This window comes from Mustela putorius, unplaced genomic scaffold, assembly GCF_011764305.1.
Source record: "Mustela putorius furo isolate JIRA1106 unplaced genomic scaffold, ASM1176430v1.1 tig00000905_pilon_pilon_pilon, whole genome shotgun sequence".
Classification (NCBI taxonomy): Eukaryota; Metazoa; Chordata; class Mammalia; order Carnivora; family Mustelidae; genus Mustela; species Mustela putorius.
In genome coordinates this window covers 6,581,529-6,604,133 of record NW_025421511.1, presented here as the reverse complement: position 1 = coordinate 6,604,133, position 22,605 = coordinate 6,581,529, and the positions used below count along the sequence as shown (strand labels likewise).

Here is a 22,605-nt window from a genome sequence, read left to right as displayed (position 1 = left end):
GAGACCAGGGAAATAAAAGCAAAGAAGAATCCTGGGACATCACCAGGACAAACAGCTTCTGCACAGCAAAGCGAGCACAAGTACAAAGCAACTTATGAAATGAGAAAAGATACTTGTAAATGACATTACAGATAACATGTTACCATCCGAAATATATAAAGAAGTTATAAAACTCAACACCCCCAAAGTAAACCAATTTAAAGCAGGCAGAAGACATGAGTAGACTTGTTTCCAAGTAAGACATACAAATGGCCAGCAGACGCATGAAAAGAGGCTCAGCGTCACTCATCATCAGGGAAATGCGACCCCCAACTGCAGTGAGATGCCACCTCACACCCATCAGAACAGCTAAAATTAACACAGAAAGCAGCCGGGGTTGGTGAGGATGCAGAGGATGCGGTTGTTGGTGGGGACGCGAGCTGGTGCAGCCGCCACGGAAACAGCATGGAGGCTCCCAATGATGTAGTAATCACACTGCGTGTTTACCCCCAAGATACGAAAACCCTAATTGAAAAGGATACATACATCCCTCTGTTACTAGCAGCAATGTCCACAACAGCCACACTATGGGGACCACCAGGGTCACCGGCCGAGGAATGGATAAGAAAATGTGGTGGATGGAATATGACTGAGCAGCAAGAGAGGACGCAGCGACCTGGGTGAAGCCAGAGACTGTCGAGTCACGTGAAATCAGTGAGTCCGAGAAAGCAGATACCATACGGTCTCGCTCCCATGTGGAAGTCGAGAAACAAAACAAACAAGCAAAGGAAAGAAGAGAGAGACGCAAACCAAGAAACAGACCCGTAACTACCGAGAGCAACCACTGGTCAGGAGGAGGGAGCGGGCAGGGCTGGGGGAGCAGGTGCTGGCGATGGAGGCGGACAGCTGTTCCGAGGAGCATGGCTGGTGTGTGCAAGTGGGAGTCACTGTACTGCACACCGGAAACAATATTACACTGTGCGTTAACTACTTGGAATTTAAATGAACTAAGGCAAGAAATAAGAATTGTTCAACTCTATCCATGAAGCCTGTTGGTCTGTGGTTTGTTTCTATGCACGCTGGTCTGGTTTTTGCACCAGGGTAACACCATCTTCAAAGATGAATTCGGAAGCATTCCCTCTTCTGTTCGAAATACGGGGGGCTGGTGTTAATGCTTCCATAAACACTTGGTAGAATTCTCCAGTGAAACCATCTGAACCTGGAGAGGGAGAGTTTTTAAATTATGAATTCAATTGCCTTCGAGGTTTGTAGTCTCCAGGGCTCCTCCAACTGTCTCTGTCATATTGGCTGCACCACAGTGTTCTGCTTCTAGAAGGATCAGTCCATTCCCCTAAGCTGTCAAGTGTCCACAGTTGCCCACGAAGTTCTCTGGCTGTCCCTGGACGTCAGCACGGTCTGTAGTGGAACCCTCTGCCCCATCCAGATATCCATCGCTTGTTTCTTGGTTTCTCTCAGTTTGGTCAAGGCTCATCGACTGTGTCACCTGCAGGAGGTGCTGCGCCGCACGCCAAGCACTTGCAGGGTCTCCCCCATCCTCTGCTGGGGTGGGTGGGGCTGCAGCCACGGTCCTCTCTGTCTGTCTGGGCTCCCCCTCCCTGCGGCTCTGGCCGGGAGAGCCACTTTCTTGGGGGCTCCGCTGAGCGTTCTTGGTGTGTCCAGGCTTCCGGCTTCCTCAGCTCCAAGTCCCTGCTTCGGGGTCTTCCTCCTATCCGTCGTCCAGAGTCTGCTTGTTTCCTTTACATGCTGTACGTTTCAGTCGCACTCGTGGCGGAAACAGGGAAAAAGTCACTGCCTCTCCCCTTCGCGGGAGTCCTCGTCTGTCACTTCTAAGGGAGGAGATCAGATCGGCTCCTCTTTCAGGGAAGGGACCCTCGCAGGTATGTCGTCAAGGACATTCCCTTTCAGAAAGGGAAATACTTTATTTTTGGCTTCTGTGCCAAAGATAATCTTTATCTCCGATAGAATCCTTCCCAGGAAGCAGCTTTACAAACATTCTCCTCCATGTTCCGTAAGGTTTGCTTAAACCCGTGAGACCACCGTGTGCTCAGAGCAGCGAAGACAGAACCTCACACTTACCCAGCAGTGACGGTGGCCACGGCAGATCCGAGACCAGATTTCAGCTATTTCTTGACGTCTTTTGCTGTGCCCAGCATGCTATTTCACTCTTAACAGATGCGCGATGGGTGTTGCTGGACTGCGTTCACCAGCAGGGCTTCCTCACTCTGTCACTGGATGGACGCCCGCACTCCTGCGCCCGCACCCCTGCACCGGGCCGGCAGCCGCAGCGTCGTTCCCTCTTCACAGAGAGCGCGCTGAAGCTCTGTGTCCAGTATCAGAACAGCACGTCGGGCTTGGGTAGGGCCAAGCCAATCTGCTTTGATCCTAGATTACCATTTTACCTCCGGTTCTAGTTGTGACTCTTAATATCTAGTAAGTACAGAGAGAGTTTAACTTCTTAAAATCGAGTGTGGTCGGCTGGATGCAGGAGCCGGAAGACTGACAGAGGACGTGGCATGTTCCGGCTGAAAGGAAACTCAGACTTCATATGACAAGAACATGCTCAAATTTTGTTCGACCTGTGCCCCTTACAGGCCGCAGGGCACCCGGAATCCCATTCCTGCCTGAAACACTCCTCTTTTATCTCTTTCCTAGGTTGGTTTCTCTGTGTAATTAAATTTCATTTAAACATAGGGTCATATGGTCAAAAATGGTTTGAAAACCAGTGATCTAATGCAATCTCATTTCACTTGAGGCTCCAAAAGGATATGTCATTTACCCAAGGTCACAGATCCAGGGTTTGGGTGGAGCCAGGACTAGTCCGGGAAGCAGCTGCTCTTGGAATCCAGACCTCCGGCCTCTCCTCGGCGGTTGTTTCCTTGTACTGGTGACCCGGGTGGTTCAGCCTTTTGCATTGTGCATGCATTCTCCCCCGAGTCTGCCGTCACCTACTGCTCCTAACAGTCTGTCCTGAAAGTTGATCAAACTTGATTGCTGTGAAGCCCTGTTTGCTACCCAAAGTCATTCTGAACTTCAGCCATTCTGAGGACAAGGGCTCCCTCCCACAAAAGAATGATCATCCAACGAGCACGGGGCAGCACCCTCTGCCCACAGCCACGCTTCTGGAGAGAGGTGACTGACTGGGGAAAACCGAAGGTCATAATTAACCCCCAAGCAAAAAAACAAAAAACCCTCTGACCTCACTCAAAACAGTTAACAAAAAATCACAGAGCTCTTTCAAAACAGGACCATAAGCAAATACATGAGGACTCCTGTATGCGCAAGAGAGAATCGGTGAGACCGCCGGGGAGAGGCAGGAGGCGATGAAGCGGCCTTCATTCGCATCCCCTGAACACCTGTGCCAGTCCAGAGTCCCAGGGAGTCAGAGCACGTCCTCATCACGGATTTCAGCAGGGAGCTTGGTCTACAGAGCGCGGTCTACAAGCCGTGGAGTGCTTGCTCAGGTCCTTTTCTTAAGCTACGCCGTTACCCATATACCTTCTACTGCCCTGAACTAGCTGGAGATACACGGGACTGTTCCAACGTTTGTTCTCATTTTAGTGTCCGCTCCTGAAGCGGTGGGTCTTGGGGTTCTGTGGAGTAACAGAAAACATCTGTGCCTGGCTTCTCCGGGCCAGTAACAGTTTCCAACATTCTTCTCCACTGTCCCCCAAGAACAGTTACACTGGTGAGACTGGGTATCCTATTCAAAAAGAACAAAATGAACTACTTTTATTGTTTTTTAATGACTAAAAAATCATATTCTCATTGCACAAAAATAAAATTCATACAGCATAAAGAAGAAAATCAAAGCAATCCATAACCTACCACTCTGAGGCAAGCATAATGAACATTCAGTGTATCCTTCTCAATGTTTAAACATATAATATGGATCAGTCCATGTATGCAGTACTTAGGTATATTTCAAATTTAATAGATTTTATATTTTAGAGCAGCTTTAGGTTTTCAGAAAAATTGTCAGAAAGTTCCCACATGCAGAAAAAAAAAAAAAGAAAAAAAAAAGAAAGTTCCACATACCTCCTTTTCCCATTTCATACACATTTTATCAGGGTGAAAATTCATTGCAGTGGATGAACCAACATTAGCACATCATTACTGACCAAAGTACAGGATTCCCACTCGGTGTTGTGCGTTCTGTGGGCCTGGGCAGGTGTATAAGGACATACATTCATCATTATAATATCACGCAGAGTAGTTTCATTGCCCTAAAAGTCCTCTGTGCTCCACCGACTTATCCCCTTCCCCTAACTCCTGGCAAACCACGGTTTCCACAGTTTGGCCTTTTCCGGAAACAACGTATCATCGACATGGTAGAAGCTCAGCGTTTCAGACTGGCTTCTTCGTCAGTGCTAACATGCGTGCACGCCTCGATGGCACCTGTCGTTTTAGAGCTAAATATTCCATCGCATGGACGGACCACTTACTGATCCGTTCACCCACCAAAGGACAACCTGATTCCTCCCAAGTCTTGGCAATTCTGAATAAAGCTGCTCTTAACACTCATGGGCAGATTTTGTGTGGACACAGGTTTCCACTCTTTTGAGTAAATATCCGGAAACAGAAGTGCTGCATCATATGGTAAGAGCGTGCTTAGTTTGCTAAGAAACTGTTGAGCTGTTTTCCAAAGTCTGCGCCATTCTGCATTCCCAGCAGCAGCAAATGAGAGCTCCCGTTGCTCCACATCCTCACCAACTTCAGCATTTCCAGTGTTTTTGTCTTTCCACCGTTTAACCGGTGCACAGTGGGGGCTCATTTTTTCAATTTGCGATTTTGTAGTGACCCATGATGTCGACAGGCTTATCTGCTCTCTGTATAGCTTCTTTGGTGAGGCTTCTGTTCAGATCTTTTGTCTGTTTTTAATTGTTTGATTTCTTATGAATGAATTTTGAAAGTTACTTGTATATTTTGGATACAAGTCCTTTATCAGATGTGGGTTTTGCAAAGATTTTCTCCCAGACTCTAGCTTGTCTGTTCATTCTTTTAATACTTTCACACAGCAGGAGATTTTAGTTTCAGTGAACATGTCAATTTTTCTTTCATGGACCATGCTTTTACTTTTACTTTTTTTTTTTTTTTTTAATTTTCAGCGTAACAGTATTCATTGTTTTTGCACCACACCCAGTGCTCCATGCAATCCATGCTCTCTCTAATACCCACCACCTGGTACCCCGACCTCCCACCCCCGCCCCTTCAAACCCCTCAGATTGTTTTTCAGAGTCCATAGTCTCTCATGGTTCACCTCCCCTTCCAATTTCCCCCAACTCCCTTCTCCTCTCCATCTCCCCATGTCCTCCGTGCTATTTGTCATGCTTTTACTTTCATATCTAAAAAATGACCACCAAGGGCACCTGGGTGGCTCAGTGGGTTAAGCCTCTGCCTTCCGTTCAGGTCATGATCTCAAGGTCCTGGGATCAAGTCCGGCATCGGGCTCTCTGCTCAGCAGGAAGCCGCTTCCTCCTCTCTCTCTGCCTGCTTCTCTGCCTACTTGTGATCTCTGTCTGTCAAATAAATAAAATCTTTAAAAGAAAAATGACCACCAAAACTAAGCTCAGCTGGGTGTTCTCCTATGTTCTCTTCTGGGAGTTTTACGGCTTTATATTTTACATTTAGATCTCTGATCCATTTTGAGTTAATTTCTGTAAAGGATATAAGGTCTGTGTTCAGATTAATTTGTTTCCATGTGGACGTCCACCTCTTCCAGCACCATTTGTTGACATGACCACCCCTTCTCCGCTGCCTTGCATTTGCTTCTTTGTCAAAGATCAGCGGCCCGTATTGGCTCAGGTCTGTCTCTGGACTTTTACTGTGTTCCATTAATACATTTGTCTCCTGTTTTGTCAGTGCCACGCGGTCTCGACTACTCTAGTGTTCCAGTAAGTCTTGAAGGCTGGCAGTGTCATTGTTTCATTGTGTTTCTCTCCTTCAATATTATGTTGGCTATTCTGGGCCCTTTACCTATCTATATAAACTTCAAAATTAGTTCATTGATATACACAAAATAACAGAATTAAAAAAAAATTTACTTATTTGATACAGAGAGACAGTAAGAGAGGGAACACAAGCAGCAGGAGAGGGAGAAGCAGGCTCTCCGCTGAGCAGGGAGCCCATTACAGGGCTCAGTCCCAGGACCCTGGGATCATGACCCAAGCCAAAGGTAGATGCCTAATGACTGAGCCACCCAGGCACCCCAGGTAACAGCATTTTGCTGCACGGACTCTACAGATCACGTCGTGAGGAACTGACGTCTTGGCCGTACGAGTCCTTCCAACCATGCACATGCTTCTCTCTCCGCTTATAGTTCTTTGATTTCATCAGAATTTTATAGTTTTCCTCCCACAGATCTTGTGTATGTTTCATTAAGTTTATACTTAAGTATTTAACTGTGGGGGTGAAAATAAAAATGAATGGCACCATGTTTTTACTCTCAAATTCCACTTGTTCATTGCCGGTCTATAAGAAAGCGACAGACTTCTGGGTATCAACTTTGCATCCTGCAGTTTTGCTGTCATCACTCATTAGTTCCAGGAGTTTTGGGTTTTTTGAATTGATTCTTTGGGATTTTCTGCACAGACGATCCCCATCGTCCTTCCTCTGTCCGGGCAATCCCCACGCTGGGAGTGCAGGGGTGGGAGCCGAGCTCCTCAGACAGAAGCCAGCGTCCCTGAGCAAGGTCTGTGCCCTGACTTCCATGCGGCTGAGCTGTGCTGGGAGCCGAGTCAGCAGCGGAGTGGAGCAGAGGGCAGGGAGAGCAGTGACCCTGCTGGTGTGGCAGCGGACACGGCAGCCACCTCTGGGGACGGTGTGCAGGGCTCCCGCAGCGTCATGGCTCCCCCGTGCCTCCACTGGCCTTGCTGTGCTGAGCTTGTGGTTCAAGCCCCCACAAGTCCCCCTCCCAGGATCTTGCCACTAAGTCCCTTTCTGGTGTGTATCAGCCAGAAGTGGTTCTGTTGCTCGTTTTGTCAAAGAGTACACTGGGGAAGCAAATTCTTTTTAAAATCAGTAAAATATTCACCTCATTCACCTTCCTGGGGAAAATCCTGCAGCACAGAGGCCAAGCAGAAGGCGTCTGAAGACTTGTGTGCGAGGCTGATCTTCATCCTTCTCTGAAGACGTGGACACCACACTCTGGGAAGAGCCTCCGGGGAGGGACTGGACGATTTCCGTGGCTGGCAGAGCTGGCGGGAGCCCGGCAGCGATTAGAAGCCCGAAGCTGTCCCTGGCCTGCAGCATCGCTCACACGCAGCGGCTCGTGGGGGCCCTCCTGTCTTCACGGGCTCTTGTGAACATCTGCTGCAAAGCCTTGAGCAGGGCAAAGAGTTCAGCAGAGCGCCCTCACGTTACAGGACACCGGTCAGTGGCTGGGCAGTCGGGGGAGAAGAGGTGTCTTCTGAGTTCTGCCTTTTGAGCTCCTTGGCTGTAGAGCTGCATGGTCTCCAGGCGTGGAAATCACCAGCAGGTGAAAGAGCGTGTACCAAGGAGATAGTCTCATTGAAATTCATTTGTGCTTATTTAGTTTAATTAATGACCTGAGAGGTAGTGGAATGTAATAAGCACGTAGCATCACACCAGCCTACAGATGACAAATTAATAGGTCAGTTCCTTGTCAACAAAACAGAAAGTGATTGTCTAATTTATTTAACTTTCTAGTTGACCTGCATTTTTGCAGATCTAGCATCTGTCTGAAAGATGCTTTAAAAACAATATAAAACTTTTCTCCAAAAATTAACCAGCTAGTAAAGTACCGTAACATCTCCTTTTTCCACAACAGAAAAAGCGCTAAGCATGGCTTTCCCTTCTTAAATAAAGGGTCTCACGGTCAAGTATCTATTCAGCTGCCATGACTGTTCTCCTGCTGGTGGACCCAAGCACACGGCCTGCAGCTCACTGACTTGTAAAAACAAGTGACTTCCTTTTGTCTTCAAATGGATTGTTAAGAGGAAGTCAGTGGGTTCCTTTGCCTTGGCATGGTCGGCGTCACAGTGTTCTACACTTTAGTTCTGCCTGTCACCATTCCCATCCTTTTGGGTACCCTAATTTGAAGTCGCTGGAGTTCTCTCTTCTGATTTGGAGAGGTTTCTGTCTGACGCTCTTTGTGACGACTGTGGGCGATACCCACTTCCACAGGAGCAAATGTTTCCGGATCCCCCCATGGTTAATCCCACCAGATGTACAAGGTGGAGAACTCTTCTGCAGCACAAAGACATCTACTCAAAAGACAGGGAAGAAAAGCTTGTGTTTCATCATTGTTTTTTCTCTTTCAACTCAATTTCTTCCATCAGTAGAGGGAAGAGCAAAACCGAGATCGGTGTGGGTCAGTTAGAGAATCGGACGGGGTCTTCCTGGTCGATGTCAAGTGCGAGCTCTCTGTTCCAATCAGAAAGGCTCAAAGGCAATTGAGAATAGAATCAACAACACAAAAGTAGCACAATTTGATGTAGGGTGAGTGCTGAAACGACAGGGAGCCTGGACGCAAAAGCACACTTGGTCTAACAAAAGTAACAGCCACCCATGGCCCTGTGTCCCAGGACAATAAAAATCGTTGCAAATCTGTCCCATCTTTATTAATGGTCACTTACCTGAGTAAAGAGATTTATTTTTATGTAACTTCCAGTATTTATTTAAAATGAGATGACAGTTGGGGTGCCTGGGGGGCTCAGTCGGTTACGTGTCTGACTCTTGACTTCAGCTCAGATCATGATCTCAGGGTCGTGAGATCGAGCTCCAGGTTGGGCTCCGAGCTCAGTTCAGATCAGCTTGGGATTCTCTCTCTCTCTCTCTGCTTCTGCCTCCCTCTCATTCGTGCTCTCTGTGCCCCTCTCTAAGATAAATAAATCTTTTAAAAAATGAGATGATAATAAATGGAATCTGTGGTCCATTAATGTGTTTGTGTGCATGCCTGTGTCCACATGTAGAAGGCACAAAATGAAACTTGTGTAAAAAATGAATTATGAACCTCACCACACAGATAACATGCATGTGAAGTGGAAAAAATAGTATTTTTCATTAGGTTTACTCAAATATTGTGCCAAAGGTATTTTTTATTTTTATTTTTATTTATTTATTTTTTTTAAAGATTTTATTTATTTATTTGAGAGAGAGACAGTGAAAGAGAACATGAGCGAGGAGTTCAGAGGGAGAAGCAGACTCCCCATGGAGCTGGGAGCCCGATGTGGGACTCGATCCCGGGACTCCAGGATCATGACCTGAGCTGAAGGCAATCATCCAACCAACTGAGCCACCCAGGCGCCCCAAAGGTATTTTTTAAATGCACTGGTCTTCTGGGAGAGAATTTAAGTTTGACTGGTTGAATTTACATATGCAGATACAACCAAGTTTTTAAAAACAAATTAAATATTCATGACACTCAACGGGGGACGTGTGTCAACAGGAAAGACATGTGGGTGACGAACGCCCAAAGCTCACGAACAAGAGAAGACACACGGTATTCGGCTCACGAGATCTCCGAGCGGCTCCGAGGCCTGCCTTTCTCTGCCAGGTTTTTACAAGTGACCGAAGCCTAAAATGGCTTGAAAGTCTGAAAATCCATGAGACCTGATTGTCGGTCATTCACTCGTCTGGCAAACGTCCATCAAGTACTTGAAGACATACAGGCTAGTGGGGGCTGCAGTGGGGCGCGTCCTCGGCGGCAAGGACAAGTCCAGCTCGCTGGGGTGGCCGTGTAGCCCGGACAGCAGGACAGCGCCGGGGGTGGCAGAGCCGTCGTGGAGACCGTCACATGAGTGCCTTTCCATGCCCAAATCACCTAAAAACCACGGGCCGCTCACCCTCTAAGGCCCGTGGGCGCAGCCTATGTCTCTCGGTCGGGGTGCCTCCCCCCTTCTCCCGTCGCGGCCACGGTAGGGTGGCCTGCCTCCGCCCGAGGGATGTGCGTGCAGAACCACACCACAGACCCTGTGGAAATGCATCTATTCTGAGACTTGGGACCACAACTTTCAGAAATGGAAAGAGGAACACTTACCCCAACACACTTCTTTCCTGAAGCCTCGCCGTCTGCTATGGTTTCCCGTGTCTGCAGACGCTCCGCCTCCTTTCGTCGGGGCTGGGTGATGGTGACACTCGCACGTTCGGTGACGCGGCCCCAGTTCTGCCAAACCCTTTGGCTCTCGTCTGGGTGGGTGTGGGGCTGTGCACGCGGTGACTTGTGAGACGCGTCCGGATACTGTGGTGACGCCGTCACCAGCACTGGGATGTGTGTGTGTGTCTCATGTCCCCTCCCCTAGTCCAGGTTCTTCCGTGGTTCACTGGGACTAAATGAAAAGCAGGAAGGACTGCTCAGTAACCTTCGTTACGCTTCATCCATCCAACCGTTTACCCAAAACACACTCACTGATGCTCAGCTCTGCGCCCGACAGCACGGACCTCTCCAGTCCAAAGGAAAGATTAATGTCTTTACTTAGATGTCGAGATCGCTCAATCTGAAGAGGGCGTCCTTCAGGATCAGTGGAAGTCAGGATGGAGAAGACGCACCCGACCATGAAGCAGGTGTCTGTGGGTCACTCGTATGAGAGGCACGAGGGACACAACTGCCAGAAGGACCAGAGCTATGCCTGCAGTCAAGCCACCCTGGGGCACAAAAATGGTTGCCTTCAGGGTCTGAAATTTCTGGATCCTTGGAAATCTTAGCTCTCCTTCCTCTTGCAGAGCCAACCACAGCGCTGAGTCTTGGGCTCCCGGCTCCTTTCTAAGAAAGTTACTCATTACGCAAAACAGTCTCGGTAACAGGAATACAACGTTCTCGCCTGGGACAGCTGAGGTGCTCTGTGAGTCAGTGTGGCGACATCCTTGGCCCTTTGTCATCTTACTGTGTCGGTGTCAGGTCTGCTTCGGACTCCTACAAACACCTGGTGGAGGTAGTTCGGCTATCCTCAGCTTGGATTCCACACTTACGGATCCACAGATAAGTGCGGACCTTCATGAGTGACAGATCATGAGTGTTCTGTAGTTCCTCAAGTACAGATCCTTTACCTCTTTGGTTAGGTTTATTCCCAGGTATCTTATGGTTCTTGGTGCTATAGTAAATGGAATCAATTCTCTAATTTCCCTTTCTGTATTTTCATTGTTAGTGTATAAGAAAGCCACTGATTTCTGCACATTGACTTTGTATCCTGCCACGTTGCTGAATTGCTGTATGGGTTCTAGTAGTTTGGGGGTGGAGTCTTTTGGGTTTTCCATATAAAGAATCATGTCATCTGCAAAGAGGGAGAGTTTGACTTCTTCATTGCCAATTTGGATACCTTTTATTTCTTTTTGTTGTCTGATTGCTGCTTCTAGGACTTCTAATAGTATGTTGAACAAGAGTGGTGAGAGTGGGCATCCTTGTCGTGTTCCTGATCTCAATGGGAAGGACGCAAGCTTTTTCCCATTGAGGATGATATTTGCTGTGGGTCTTTCATAGATACATGAAAAAATGTTCATCATCACTAGCCATCAGGGAGATTCAAATTAAAACCACATTGAGATATCACGTTACACCAAATGGCCAAAATTAACAAATGGCCAAAATTAACAAAACAGGAAACAACATGTGTTGGAGAGGATGTGGAGAAAGGCGAACCCTCTTACACCGTTGGTGGGAATGCAAGTTGGTGCAGCCTCTTTGGAGAACAATGTGGAGATTCCTCAAGAAATTAAAAATAGAACTTCCCTATGACCCTGCTATTGCACTCCTGGGTATTTACCCCAAAGATACAGATGGAGTGAAAAGAAGGGCCATCTGTACCCCAATGTTCATAGCAGCAATGGCCACAGTCGCCAAACTATGGAAAGAACCAAGATGCCCTTCAAAGGACGAATGGATCAGGAAGATGTGGTCCATACACACTATGGAGTATAATGCCTCCATCAGAAAGGGTGAATACCCAACTTTTGTAGCAACATGGACGGGACTGGAAGAGATGATGCTGAGTGAAATAAGTCAAGCAGAGAGAGTCAGTTATCATCTGGTTTCACTTATTTGTGGAGCATAACAAATAGCATGGAGGACATGGGGAGATGGAGAGGAGAAGGGAGTTGGGGGAAATTGGAAGGGGAGGGGAACCATGAGAGACTATGGACTCTGAAAAACAATCTGAGGGGTTTGAAGGGGCGGGGGTGGGAGGTCGGGGTACCAGGTGGTGGGTATTATAGAGGGCACAGATTGCATGGAGCACTGGGTGTGGTGAAAAAATAATGATACTGTTGTGCTGAAAATAAATAAATTTTAAAAAAATAAATTAAAAAAAAACAGAAAAAAAAAGAAACATCATCTGAGGGACTGAAGTATGGTCCCAGACAGGTGCATTTCCCATTGGCTTGCTCCATTCCCAAACCTGTCCCCCTGCTGTCCCTGAGGAGCGAGATGCTGCCTGCCGCCCCGACCCCTCTCTTCCTCGAAGGGCCAGCTCCAGCAGCCTCCTGCCCCAGGAGACACGGCGGGGCAGAGCCTCTTCCGCGTGCTCCTAGTGGTAACGTGCTTGCCCGGAACATGGCGGGCCTGGGCCCCGAGACGTGCAGGAAGTGCAGGTGCGAGCCGGCCTCTGGGGACACAAGACTCTTCCACTGGAAAGCCCAGCCCAGAAGCTCAACTTGGGCACCATGGAGCTTGTCTCCCTCACTCCTGACCACCCTCCTGTTGGCGCTGCTGTGACTCTGGTCCCCAGCGAGGAAGCAGAGGCCCGGCGCCTGAGCAGCCTGGCACGCACACTGAGGCCGCTGCACTGTGACTCTGAGGGACGTCTGTGTCCATGATGACCGCACAGGGTGGGGTCACACATGTCCTGGGTCAGAATGCCCCACCTCTAGTGATGCCACCATGTCCACCCAGACAAGCCCTAATGCCCACGGCTGAGGCCACAGCACAGGCGGTTACCACGGGGGGCTGCACTCTGTGGTCTTGATGAAGCCCAGAGTCCACGGGTGCCAGGGCTCTGGCTCACGTGTCCTGACCTTGAACCGACGCCAGGCCACACGTTTGGATGCCGTCTACCTGCAGGAGGACCGGAAACGCCGTCTGACGGATCCCTGCCGAAGACCGAGCGGAAAAGTGCGTGTCTTACCAAGGACTCCTCGTGGACAAGCGGCTTTGAGGTCAGGACGCCCATGTCTCTCAGCCGCAGAAAACACCCCCGTCCTCACGGCAGATACTGCCGTTTCCCCAAACTGTGCAGCCACTGTAGAAGAGACCCTCGACTTGCTTGTGAGACAGGAGCATGGACAGGATTGATCCCAGCATCTTTAACGTGAAGATCACCTTCATGTCAAACACGGAACACGTTAACTTGAAACATTAACTCCCTTTAACAATGAGCTTGGAAGTGGCGTCTTCCTCCCTGTGGTCCCCAACCCCAGCAGCGTCCCTGTGCACCGGCCGCCAGAGTCACAAGGATTCCCCATCAGCCTCCAATATCTACAAGGATTTTAAAACACGTCCACTGGGCTGTCATAAACGCGATATTCATCTGCAACAGTAATGTCCACTGTCAACTGTCCGATGCTGTGTTCTGCGAGGCGTCCATGATGGGGGGTATGTCACTTCTCCTCTGCTTTCCAGGGTGAGTGTGTCACCTTTGCTATGGCTTCAGGGCCACAAAAATGCGGGTGAACCCCATGTCACCCACCCTGGGCCAAATGCAGACGCACGGAGTGGTTTTGTGACTGAGGACAGAGAGGCAGAGGGAGACGCACACAGGCACCCGTGGGCTCAGGAGGCACCGGCGCACCGTGTGGCTGCCCCCTGTGTTGATCCCACCAGCATGGGGGAGTGACCTCAGCCTATGCGTCCAGGACATACCAGCCTGCAAAGCCACCCTCAGGGAGAAGCCCCGGAGCAAGGTTTTTAGGTTACGGTGGAAGGCGGGGTCCTGAGATACAAATTAGGTTTTCCACTGTCTCGGGCTCATCATCAACAGTGTGGCCGAGGACACTGACTCCTCAGCCTCCGGGCCCCAATTCCAGCTATTCCTCTAGAAAATGCCGTATGGCAAAATCACAGGAGGCCCCTAAACACGGACTTCCTTCTCAGGAGTTACACCAGTCTTCGCAGGGTGGCCGGGCCAAATTTCCCCTGGGGCACATGGCACTGGTCATGGTCTCTCCGTCCCCGCAGCAGCTACCACCACACAGTGCTCCCACCGCCCTCACAGGGAGAGCCAGCTCTGCACAGGTGATAGCTGAAGCCACGTGCACCAGGGTGTCCCCCACCTTGGAGAACGTCTGGCTCCCTCCCCTCCCTCTCCTTTCCTGTCCCCCCCATGGCTTGTGCCTCCTTGCGGCTCTGCCTCTGAACTGCCAACACCACACAACATGCTTCTGTGTGCTGCTTCCTATGGTCCACACTGCATGGAAGATAAACTCTCTATAATTCTTCAGATACGCAGCATGATGGCAAGTCTTATGTGTGAATGTGCTCGGATATTAAATGAAATACTTTTCTGTGAGCGTGGTTTTGGGGTGAGGGTAACATTTACATCACTAGATTTTGAGTAAGCAGATTGCCCTCCCTAGTGTTGTGGGCCTCGCCCAATCAGTCGAAGGCCCATCTAGCACAAAAAGCCTGTCTTCCTCTGAGCAAAAGATAGTTCTCCAGATGTGGCCTTGAGACTTGGACTGGAACACAGGGTCTCCTGGGTCTCTAACCTGCCCACCTACTCTGTAGACTTTGCACTTGATGGGCTAACACTGTGAGCCCCTTCCTTATAATAATTTTTTTTTCATATCTCCCTTTTGGGTCCTGCTTCTCTGGAGAACCCTGATACAAGCAGTCAGGTTGAATACACCACAGTTTTACCTATAAAGCAAAAACCCAGCTCAAGTTACTTCTTTAATGGGAATCACAATTCAGTTTTTCTTTGGGTTGGTGATACAAAAACAATTCCTGCCCCTAACATTGTTCCCTTGTAGTGCACTAGATCAGCAAGACTCATGAGAGGTCATCCGAAATTACCTTTAGTTTTGTTTGCAGTGTCTCTTAAACCTTTTCTGTGGAGATGCTCTGTAGGCAATCCCATGATTATCTGCTCATTCTAATGTAATATAAAGTCCTGGTGTGGCTTTAAGTCATCGTGTCTCATGAGAAAATGCTCCACATCACTCAGCATCAGGGAAATACAAATCAAAACCACAATGAGATATCACCTTACACCAGCTGGAATGGCCAAAATCAACAAGTCAGGAAAGGACAGGTGCTGGCGAGGATGCGGAGAAAGGGGAACCCTCCTACACTGCTGGTGGGAATGCAAGCTGGTGCAGCCACTCTGGAAAACAGCATGGAGGTTCCTCAAAGTGTTGAACATAGAACTGCCCTATGACCCAGCAATTGCACTACTGGGTATTTACCCTAAAGATACAAACGTAGTGATCCAAAGGGGCATGTGCACCCGAATGTTTACAGCAGCAATGTCCACAATAGCCAAACTATGGAAAGAACCTAGATGTCCATCAGCAGATGAATGGATCAAGATGTGGTCCATATACACAAAAGAATATGACTCCGCCGTCAGAAAGGATGAACACCCACCATTTGCACCGACATGGATGGAACTGGAGATTACGCAGAATGTAATTAGATAAAGACAAGGACCCTAAGATCTCACTTATATGTGGAATTTAAGAAACAACACAGATGAACAAAGTGGGGGAGGGGAGGAAGGGAGAGAGACAAACCCAGCAGCAGCCTCCTGACAACAGAGATGCACTGCTGGTTAGCAGAGGTGGTGAGGGACGGGGAAAGCAGGGGAGCGGACTGAAAAGTACACTTACCATGATGAAAAATAATAAAGTGATTAAAAAAATCAGATTGCCCATCAGTTAAAAATACAGTTGGTAATTATGCAAATGCCAAGTAAAAACAGAGAATAAAATCAACTGCGTGACCCACAACACCTTGAAGGAGAGGTTCTGAGACCTCCCAGTTCTCCAGCCATCCCAGCAGCACCAATGAGGCAGACTGCCACCTCTCAGGCCGTGCTTCCGAGCTTGTGCGGCCTGGGTCATCGGGATGCTCCCCCGCACAGAGAAAACCCCGCCTTCCTCGGAGTCTAGTGCTCTAGCCACTGAGGTATGAGCAAGCGTGACCACGTCTCCTCGTCTCCGACCCTACTGACCGGGACGCAGACGCTGAGACATCCACAAGAACCAAACTATGGAAAGAACCAAGATGCCCTTCAACGGACGAATGGATAATGAAGATGCGGTCCATATATACTATGGAGTATGACTCCGCCCTCAGGAAAGGTGAACACCCCCCATTTGCACCGACATGGACGGAACTGGAAGAGATTATGCTGGGTGAAATGAGTCAATCAGAGAAACACAAATACCATATAATTTCACTCCTATGTGGGATTTAAGAAACAAAACAGAGGAACATGGGGAAGGGGGAAGAAAGGAGAAAACAGAGAGGGCGGCAGGTGGGGGCTGGGAGAACTGGGGGACGGACGTTACGGAGGGCCTGGGACGGAATGAGCATGGGGTTTTGTATGTGGATGATGAAGCCCTGATCTCCACTCCTGAAATACTACACTATATGTGTACAATACTACACTATATGTGAACTAACTAGAATTCCAATAAAAAATTTTTAAAAAGTCACTGTGTCTGTGTAGGTTCTCAGAAAGCAGACACCTAGAAGGGATCAGAGACATAAGCGACCAGGCAGAGGAGTCTGTGAAGGATGGAGAGTGTGTTAGTTTGCTCTCCAGCATCTGGCAGTTGGTGGAAATCTTAGGGTGCCTCGGTTTGGAGACGTATGACCCCATCTTTTGCATCTGTCTTCATGTGGTGCTCTCCCTGGGTACATGTCAGTGTCCAGATTTTCCCTTCTTACAAGGACATCAGTCTTACCTGGTTAGGGACCCACCTTCCTCCAGTATGACCTTACCTCAGTTTAACCAATCACATATGCAACGACCCTATTTCCAAGTGTCACATTCTGAGGCTTGTGTCCCCCAGCATGTGGATTACTGGGGGACACAACTCAACACCAGACAAGGAAAGAGCAGGAGTGGCCAGAGAGAGCTTCAGATAAAGTAGGTCTAACAGCTACAGCAGGAAAGTGAGGGGAAAGTTGGGCAGGAAAGATATCAGACCACATGCAGGTGTTCATGCTCATGGGGAGACCTGAGCACACGGAGGGTCCTGGCTGGGGGGTCTGCATCGTGCCAGGTTGTCATGGGAGCAGCCGAGGAAGGATGGCCGTTCTGTGACGCCACTGTGGGTCTGACATGCTATTGAAGGAGAGCTGTGTGACACATTGCCCCAAATCAGACAGCGAGGGAAGTTCGGGCCACCTGATTTGCAAACGTGACTGTGAAGGTCCCCAATCAGCAGAGTTATCCAAGTCCCCGGGACACAAGGAAATTCCTCACTACGATCAAGTAGGGTTCATCCTGTGAATGCAAGGATTAATGGACACTAGAAAATCTATTGATAAATTACCCATACGTTCCCGTTATTACTGGTGCATGACAAACTAGGCCCTCGCCTGGTGGCTTGCACTGCTCAGGATTTTATGGGCCAGAAATCTGGGGAGATTGGACAATTCTGATTGGGTGTCTTTTGTGGTGCCGTCTCAAGGCCCAACCACACAGACTTTTAAGATAGCTCAGTCTCATGGCTGGCAGTCAATGCTGACTGATGGCTGGGGGCTTGACACAAGTGCTGGCATTGGTCTCTCGAGCCTGGTACTCTCAGACCTCCAAACAGAGAGGCTAGCTTCCCCCAGATGGAAAAACCCAGGGAATGAGTGGACTTACTGACCTGCCTTGGAGAGTTACCCAACATCACTCCACAGTGGAGGCATTCCACTATGCCCTTTGGTCCAAGAAATCACATCTTCCTAGATTCCAGGGGAGGGAACAAAGCTTCTCCTTCTCAGTGGGAAGATTGTCAAACAATTGTGACAACTTTTCTTAAACAACCATAGCACACAAAGGGCTTAAGGGGAATAGTCAAGTCATAATCTAGATAAATGCAGAAAATTCCCATAGTGACATCTAACTCTTCTCTGAAAGTCTCAGGAAACAAATGATAGAAGGACACCTGCTACCTTGAAAAAGGGAACGTATCAAAACCAGTAATAGGCACATCACAATTGATAGACAACTTTTATATAATTCATCTAAAATCAGGAACAAGATAAGGATCCCTGCCATCATTGCTACTGCTTAATAGAACATTTGATATCCTGGCCAAAGGTATAAGGCATGAAAATAAAATAATAATATTAAAGATGGAAAGAGATAAAGTGTTATTGTTTATAGTTGATTAGCTCCTCTACATAGAATCTGCAATAGAATTTATGTACTTTTATTTATTTATTTTTAAAGATTTTATTTATTTATTTGAGAGAGAGAGAATGAAAGAGTACAAGCATGAGAGGGGGAAGTCAGGGGGAGAAGCAGACTCCCCGCCTAGCAGGGAGCCCAATGTGGGACTCGATCCCAGGACTCCAGGATCATGATCTGAGCTGAAGGCAGTCATTTAAGCAACTGAGCCACCCAGGTGCCCCTAGAGTTGTACCTTTAGATGCACCTTTAGAACTAATAGGAAGTTCATCAAGGTTGCCAGGTCCAAGATCAGCTTACAAATCAGCATCACTGTTCTACATCATCAATAGTCAATTAGAAACATTATAGCAAAAAACTAAATGTATTCACATGCTCTTGTAGAAAATATTATAGAAACATTGTAAAAGATAAAACATATAGTAAATAAGTAAGGAATCATCCTCATAAATCTATAGAATATGCCTTATATTCCATATTTTCCTATGGAATCTTATCCCCAACAGGGCTGGGACCTGGGTTGTTTTCTTCATTACTGTCCCTCGTGCTAAGGACTCTGATAGCACTCAGTGAGCATGTGTTAAAGGAATGAATATCTAATGGATGAGGAATCAAGAATGAACCTAAGGAAGAATGCACCAGACTTTTAGGGAGTCTGTCCAGCTCTGCTGAAGGACAGAAGACGAGGTCTGGACAAACGGACAGATACATATCTTTGGATGTGACATAACATCACAAGGATGTCAACTCCATTCAAACGTATTCTTTGCGATGCAAATAAAATCTCCAGCTGGAATTTTAGGTAAACTCAAAAATGCCACTTGAAATTTACATGAATAGCAAAGTCAGTTTTAAAGTTTAAAGCAAAAGGGGACTCTCCTTCCCCTCAATGGAACGTTCTAGAAGGCCTAACTAATAAAGGCTGCGTGCTTGTGCAGGACCAGATAGATCAATACAACAAAATAGGAAAAAAACGGACCCACCATCATATGGGACATCCGACACTGAATAAGGATGACATACCACAATCTCCCCCAGAAAAGGACCGATTTTTTAAAGCTCGAGACTGAGAAACTTGTTCATTACATGGAGAAAACAACGAAGCCTGGTCCTTAATTTCATCATCAGACCTGGACTTACGCTGGATTAAACACTCGACGCGGCAGGTAAAATCATAAAGAGAAGAAAGTGCAGGTCTTTGAGCTCTGGAAATGGAAAAGTGTTTTTTACCAAACCCCCAAGGTACAAATTAGCAAGTATGGTGGATGTGCTTGCTGAAGACTCAGGAGCCCCACTAACACGCCCGGAGCACGGGAGATTGTCTCTCTGTCCAGACCCGGAGGCGCAAGCTCATGGCCTTCAAGGTGGTGCCCACGAGGGCGTCCTTGGGTGGGCTGTGCTTTGTGGGGGTCGCCCACCAGGGCACCCTGCCCATCCACCCCTGCGATGTTCTGCGACCCCTGGGAAAATGCTAAGCCCTAATGGCACCCACACACCCGAGGCGGGGCCGCACCTGCATGGGAAAGGGCGCGTCCCTGTCCTTGGAGCCTCTGCTCTGTGCTTGAGTGGGCAGTGGGACCTCAGCATCGAGCTTGTCCTGCCGGCTCTGCAGGGGACGCCGGGCCCAGCTGTCTTGTTCAGAAGAACAAGAGAACTGTCTCCTTGGGGGCGTGGCTCTTGGGCTCATCCTCAGCTCCAAATGTCGGGGCCACATCCTGGTCCAAGGACACATCAGGGAAAGCTGGCGTCCTTCCTGCCTTGGGCCTGAGGTCTGACCGCAGGTGAGGCTTCTAGGGGCCATCCGAGGATGACCGTAAAGTTGTGCCTGTCCCTCCAAGTTCAGCATCTGTTCCAGACACTTTCCTTAGGGGCTGCTGGCGTGGCTCGGGGAGCAGACACCCAGAAGCCGGGCTCCCTGGTGCCAGCCCTGCCCAGACACAGCCACAGAGCTGCCCGGCCTGAGCTGGGCATCCACTGCCCTCAGAACCTCAGAGCTCACCTGCTCTCAGGACAACACCCCGAGGAAGGCGAGGACGCGGGATAAAACGTCAGAGGGCCCTGCCACCTCCTGGCTGAACCTTCCAGCTCCTGCCGCCTCTATGTCTGTCCACCTGTCGGTCCACAGGTCTGTAAAGCAGGTGTCACGAAGACCGAGGCTGCACAGGTGCCCTGGAAAGGATGAAGTATTTTCTGAGGGCTGCTTAGTGCTGTGCACCGTCTCTTCGCAGGTGGGGCCCTAACCCCCCAAGGGACCACGCGCACCAGGGTCGGGGAGGAGAGGAGTCTCGGGGTGGTCGGGATGACAGCACAAGGACGACCCAGGGCCCTTCTCTGCCAAGTGAGGGCCCGAGCTGGCACCCAGAGCTTGGACGTCCAGCACCCAGGGCATGAGGAACAGATTCCGTAGGGTACGGGATTCAGGAGCCTGCGTGGATGGACAGGCTGCTGGCAGCCCTGAGCAACGCTGGTGGCGGCTGCTGTTTTACTAGCAGTGACTGGAAACCCGCAAGGGGCTGGGTGCATGGGGACCGTGTGCTGTGCCGCCGACGCAGTGAGGACAGTCTCTGTGCTGCATGGCCCCGCAGTGGCGGCGGAGCTCGGGGGTGGCTGTGATCGCGCCTCACTTGATGAAGCAAGAGGGGGAGGCCAAGATGCAGAGACTGAAAATATGCTTCTTCGTGATGAGAAGATCCCAAATTAAAACACCAGGAGGCCTTATGCAAGCAGACAAGTGGCATCTCCTGCAGGGCGAGGTTAGAAATAGATCCGGGATCCCAGCTTCGGGGCGGCTTAAAAACGGTGGAAAAATAGTGGCTCAGTGGGATAAGCCGCTGCCTTCGGCTCAGGTCATGATCTCAGGGTCCTGGGATCGAGTCCCACATCGGGCTCTCTGCTCAGCGGGGAGCCTGCTTCCTCCTCTCTCTCTCTCTGCCTGCCTCTCTGCCTACTGGTGATCTCTGTCTGTCAAATAAATAAATAAAATCTTTAAAAAAAAAAAATAGAGGGAAGTAATTTGAGCCGAGTGAAACACCCGAGTATCGATGCTCTAAACCCTCGGTGCTCCGGCCTCGCCCGTGCTCCACGGTCTCAGAAGAACACACGGCTTCGGGGCCGCACCTCCCTGCCTCGATCTGTTTTCTTCCCAGTGGGCGGATTCACACAAAACTGGTATTTCAGTGAAGTCGAATTAGACACTGCGAGCCCGTGCACACTATTTTGGGCTGAAATTCAGCTCAGGTTGTCAGTCTAGGGGCAGAAAGGAAACTGACATTCTGGCTTCTTTCAGTCAGCACTTTATGTGCCAGGAACGGCGCAGGTTTCTGGGGGTGAAGGGACCCCAAGCAGCACATTGGGTGGAGGCCTGTGGGGAAGAAGTCTTGGAAATACTGGTTCTGGTTCTGAGATCGGTATTTTAAAAAATCACCCCTTCACTCCCTGGAGAAATGGCTGGTCCCGGCTCTGGGGCACGGAAAGCATGAGATTCGCCCGCACAGCTGAGCTTTCAGAGAGCAGGGACGCGCTCGAAGACGCAGCACGCCAGGAGGACATTGAGGCTGTCTTGAAGGGGCTCCTGTGGGCCCAAGGAAACTCCATGAGTCCATCTGGGGCGAGAGAGACAGAGAGACAGAGACCCAGAAAGAGAGGCAGAGAGAGCGCACCTCGCCCATCCCCACGGAGGTGACATCACACCGTCTCTCCCGGGGTGGGGGGGGGCAGGGCAGAGGAGGGTGTGCGGCGGGTCTGGGAAACCATCAGCCACAGCGGGAGCAATCCGGGCCGCGCTCCAGAGACAGAGCGCCCACAGGCGCCCGGCGTCAGCGGGTTTACACAGACCGTGAGGTGGAGGCTGTCCCACCTTCCCCGGCCACAGGGACGCGGGCTCAGAAGAGAGCGTGCAGCAGCCTCGTGGAGAACACGGGGACCACGGACCCGTCTCTACACAGTGGGCGCTGAGGAAAGACATGGCCCCACGTGTGGCGTGACCGCGCTCGGGTCCCGGCCGCCAGTGCATCTCCGGGACAGCGGGGGAGGGCACCAGCGCACAGCAACGTCCACTCCCCACGCGGTCACGGCGCGGGACACGGTCTGAGTGGTCACTCGTGGTCAGGCAGGTATACCTTACGGTCCGGGGCTTGGGTAAGAGGCGGCTCCATCCCCAGAGGCTGCCCAGGCCTGCAGAGTCCAGGTGGCCTGAACAGACCCGGGTTGCAAACCTCACACGACCTAGAAGTGAGTCACGAAAATGTGCGGTAAACCAACCAACAACCAACGTACTGAACAAATGGGCAAAGGACACGGTAGCTCT

General features: G+C 49.7%; 1 protein-coding gene and 1 long non-coding RNA gene across 8 annotated transcripts in view; both read right to left on the bottom strand.

Moving 5' to 3' along the window:
* Positions 1–329: 329 nt before the first annotated feature.
* Positions 330–11,040, bottom strand: LOC101694356. The gene is made up of 3 exons (XR_200528.3): positions 9,998–11,040; positions 4,036–4,160; positions 330–3,700 (listed from the first exon to the last, which is right to left on the bottom strand). It is a non-coding gene; the product is annotated as an uncharacterized LOC101694356 (long non-coding RNA).
* A 1,163-nt stretch (positions 11,041–12,203) lies between these two features.
* The window catches only part of ERICH1 (glutamate rich 1), a 62,192-nt gene continuing 51,790 nt past the window's right edge, over positions 12,204–22,605 (bottom strand). For 5 of the 7 annotated variants that reach the window (XR_006608459.1, XR_006608452.1, XR_006608457.1 and 2 more), the window contains 2 exons: positions 21,724–22,523; positions 18,460–20,468 (listed from right to left, as the gene is read on the bottom strand). The gene's annotated coding sequence lies outside the window, so the exon portion shown is untranslated. Of the gene's footprint in view, positions 13,039–18,459; positions 20,469–21,723; positions 22,524–22,605 lie in introns of those variants that run through there. The other 2 variants (XR_006608455.1, XR_006608454.1) reach the window with 2 other exon arrangements.